Source organism: Gossypium hirsutum, chromosome A10 (assembly GCF_007990345.1).
Source record: "Gossypium hirsutum isolate 1008001.06 chromosome A10, Gossypium_hirsutum_v2.1, whole genome shotgun sequence".
NCBI lineage: Eukaryota > Viridiplantae > Streptophyta > Magnoliopsida > Malvales > Malvaceae > Gossypium > Gossypium hirsutum.
This window is the reverse complement of record NC_053433.1, coordinates 17,328,527-17,333,049: the sequence shown is the minus strand read 5'-3', so window position 1 is coordinate 17,333,049 and position 4,523 is coordinate 17,328,527. Positions and strand designations below refer to the sequence as shown.

At 34.8% G+C, this 4,523-nt stretch overlaps 1 non-coding gene across 1 annotated transcript; it reads left to right on the top strand.

Annotated features, from left to right (window-relative positions):
• The first annotated feature begins 4,030 nt into the window (after nt 1–4,030).
• LOC121208912 (small nucleolar RNA R71) lies at nt 4,031–4,137 on the top strand. Its single transcript, XR_005904034.1, has one exon. It is a non-coding gene; the product is annotated as a small nucleolar RNA R71 (small nucleolar RNA).
• Nucleotides 4,138–4,523: the final 386 nt, after the last annotated feature.

Sequence of the window (4,523 nt, the reverse complement as noted above, 5' to 3'; positions counted from 1 at the left end):
AGTGATAAAAGGTAGTTGTTCTATGATGCACCCTATAGTTCTTAAGGACCTTATCAAATTGAGCGTTAAAAAAATGTGTACCCCTATCACTAATAATCGCTCTAGGTGTTCGAAATCAAAAAAATAGCTTCTTAAGAAATTGAACTACCACTCTAGCATCATTAGTAGGTAAAGCTTGAGCTTCTACCCATTTGACATATAATCAACTGCTACTAGTATGTATTTATTACCAAAAGAGCTAGGAAATGGTCCCATGAAATCAATGCCACAAACGCAAAAAATTTCACATGAAAGCATATATGTTTGAGGCATTTCATCACTATAGAAATATTACCTGTTCTCTGGCATCTATCACAAGAAGTAACATACGTGTTAGCGTCCTTAAACAGTGTGGGCTAATAAAAACGTTATTTAAGTGTTTTAAGTGCTATCCTAATCTCATTGTAATGTCCTCCTGTCGGTCATTACTGGCAGTGTTCCAAGATTTTATTCACTTCTAATTTTGTAACACACCTTCGAATTACTTGATCTGCACATACATGAAAAAGAAAAGGGTCCTCCCAAAAATAATTTTTCAGATCAACAAATAATCGCTTATTTTGATGCTACTTCAACCCTTTTGGTAAGATGTTAGCAGCCGAGTAATTCACAATATCCGTAAACCTTGGGACTTTAGAATTGGTTACAACCAAGAGTAGTTCTTTAGGAAACGAGTCATTTATCTCGTTCTCATTGAGCTCTTTGAAATAGGGATTCTCTAGTCTTGAAAGGTAATCTGGTGCAAGATTTTCAGCTCCCTTCTTATCTTGGATTTCCAAATTGAAATCCTGCAATAATAAAATCCACATTATAAGTTGAGGTTTTGCACTCAGTTTTGTTAGAAGATAGTGAAGAACAGAATGGTCAGTGTAAACAACAACTTTAGACAATATTAAATATGGTTTAAATTTATCGAATGCAAAAACTACTGCTAGCAATTCTTTTTCTGTAGTAGTATAATTTTCTTGTGCATCTGTCAAAATCTTACTAGCATAATAGATTGGCTGAAAATGCTTGTCTCTTCACTGCCCAAGAACTGCACCTACTACAAAATCACTCACATCACACATTAGTTCAAAGGGTAAATTCCAATTAGGTGCAACCATAATCGGGGCATTAATTAATTTTTCCTAGTACTAAATGCTTTTAAGCATTCCTGACTAAAATCGAATGGCACATCTTTTTCTAGCAAATTAGTTAAAGGCTTAGCTATTTTAGGGAAATATTTGATAAACCTTATATAGAACCCAGCATGTCTTAAAAAGCTTCGAATAGCCTTAACTGGATTAGGGGGAGATAGTTTTTTTATGGTTTCAATATTCACTCTATCAACCTCAATCCCTTTACTAGAAATTTTATGACCCAACATAATCCCTTCTTGAACCATAAAATGACATTTTCCCAATTAAGCACAAGGTTTGTTTCCTCACATCTTATTAAAACTTGTTTTAAATTTTCAAGACAAAGATGGAAAGAATTACCAAATACCGAGAAGTCATCCATAAATACCTCTGTAATGTCTTCTACAAGTTCATCAAAAATGGCTAACATGCAACGCTGAAAGGTAGTAGGAGGGTTACATAATCCAAAAGGCATTTTTACTAAGCAAACTTACCATATGGACATGTAAATCTCATTTTTTTTCTTGATCTTCAAGAGCTATCGGGATTTGAAAGTAGCCAAAAAGTTCATTTAGGAAGCAATAATACATGTGACCAGATAATCTCTCCAACATCTGATCTATGAATGGTAGAAGAAAATGGTATTTCCTCGTGGCGTCGTTCAACTTCCAATAGTCAATACAAACTCTCTATCTTGTGACTTTTCTCGTTGAAATCAACTCGTTCTTCTCATTGGCCACAACAGTCATGCCTCCTTTCTTAGAAACAACCTGCACAAGACTCACCCAAGTACTATAAGAAATAGGGTAAATAACTCCATCATCTAAAAGTTTAATTACCTCTACGTTAACAACTTCCTTCATGTTAGGATTTAACCTTCTTTAAGCTTGTACACATGGTTTGTACTCATCTTCCATTAAAATTTTATGGGTGCAAAAAGGATTAACCCTCTAATGTTAGAAATCTTTCAGGCTATAGCTCTTTTAGGTTCCTTCAGCACTTGCAATAACTCATCTTTCTCATTTGGCTTTAAATTTGAAGGAATAATTACTGGTAATGTAGAATTGTTTCCAAGAAAGGCATACTCTAGGTGATTTGGTAATTGCTTCAGTTCCAATTTGGAAGGTTCTTCAATAGAGGGTTTCAATTTTTATTCCTTATTTACCTCAATATCCTTATAATTTTTTTTTGTTTCAGTGAAGACTCATTAGAGTCTAAATCAATTTTTGTCTCACTTATCAGAGTATTATCTGTATCTACCTCCTCTCCTTGAATAAGACATAGTTCCAACATGTCCTTATGAACGATTTCCTGCGATAAATCTTGAATAACATGATCAATAAAGTCAATAAAACAACAAGAATCATCTTGTTCTCTAGAGAATCGCATGGCATCATAGATTTTTAAAATGATCTCTTCATCATCTACCCTAAGCACAAGTTTACCATCACCTACATCAATAATAGCCCTAGCATTGGCTAAAAAAAGGTGACCTAAAATTAAAGGCACCCCAACATCCTAATCCATGTCAAGCTAGGGAACATGAATTTATCTACTTTTACAAGTACATTTTCAATAATTTCCCTAAGATATTTAATAGATCTATCAGCCAATTGAATACTTGTCCTAGTGGGTTTTGGTTCCCCAAGACCAAGTTGCTTGAACATTTTATAAGGCATCAAATTAATGCTAGCACCCAAATTAGCTAATGCTTTTTCAATGTTTAAACTACAAATAAAACAGGGAATAGTAAAACTTCCTGGATCTTTCAGCTTAGTTGGCAATTTATTTTGGAGAATAGCTAAACATTTCTCATTGAGTTCTACAGTGGACAGCTCTTCAAACTTCCTTTTATTTGTTAATAGCTCCTTCAAAAATTTTGCATATGTGGGCATATGTGAAATAGCTTCAACAAAAGGTAAGTTAATATGTAATGGTTTAAAAAGTTCAAGAAATTTACCAAATTGTTCATCCATGCAGTCTTTCTTCAACTTTGTCGGATATGTGATCGGTGGTTTATATTCTTTAAGCACTGGTGTCTAAATTTCTTTAGGTTTTATCCCCTCATCATTTACCTTATCAGGTTCCTGTTGCAGCTTCTTTTCGGGTTCAACCAACACTTTCTCATTCCTTAATGTAACTGTCTTCACATGCTCTTTTGGGTTGGGTTCGGTGTTACTAAGTAAACTACCTTGCTACCTTCTAAAACCAATTTAGCAAGCTATCCAATTTGATTTTCGAGCCTATGAATTAATGCTTGCTTATTTTTCAAAGTTGTCTCGGTGTTTTGAAAACGAGTCTTTGACAACGAAATAAGTTTTGCCAACATCTCTTAAAGGTTCAACTTCTTTTCTTGCTGATAAGGTTGTTGAAAGCCCGAGGGTTTGTGATCTTTGGTTTCCTTGACCACCGCATGAGAAATTTGGGTGGTTCCCCCAACGTGCATTATAGTTATTACTATAAAGTTTATTTTGAGGTCTAGAATTATTACCCATATAATTTATTTGCTTATTCTTCATACTAGGACCAAAGGGTAAATATTCTGAATTATTTATTCCACCTTCATTTTCATCTAATTGCATCATCGGATTTACCTGCGTAGAAAGATACAAACCATTAATTTTTTATTTAATATTTCTACTTGGTTCGATAACATTGTGATTGCATCTAAATTAAAGACACCAGCTACTTTTATCGGCTTTGTCCTCATGACTTGCCACTGATAATTATTCAATGTCATCTCCTCAATAAATTCATAAGCCGCTTCGGGTGTTTTATTATTCAGAGTTCCACCAACTGCTGCGCCGATTAATTATCTAGTTAAGGGATTCAAACCGTTGTAGAAGGTTTGAACTTGTAGCCATAGAGGTAACCCATGGTGAGGACACCTTCTCAATAAATCCTTGTATCTCTTTCATGCATCATATAAGGTCTCTATATCAATCTGAACAAAGGAAGAGATGTCGTTCCTCAACTTGGTTGTCTTAGCCGATGGGAAGTAATTTAGCAAAAATTTCTCAATCATATGAGCCCATGTAGTGATGGAACCTCGTGGTAAAGAGTTCAACCATTGTTTAGCTTTGTTCCTTAATGAGAAAGGAAATACCGTAAGCGAATGGCGTCATCAGTGGCGCCATTAATCTTGAAAGTATCACAAATTTCCAGAAAATTAGTCAAATGAGTATTTGGGTCTTCATCTTGCAAACTATGAACTGAACAAACTGTTGTACCATCCGAATAGTGTTCGGCTTCCGTTCGAAATTATTTGCAACAATGGTGTGTCTCACAATACTCAATTCAACCCCAGTTAAAATGGGCTTGGCATAATCGTACATAGTACGAAGAACAGGAGCTGCAGCAACT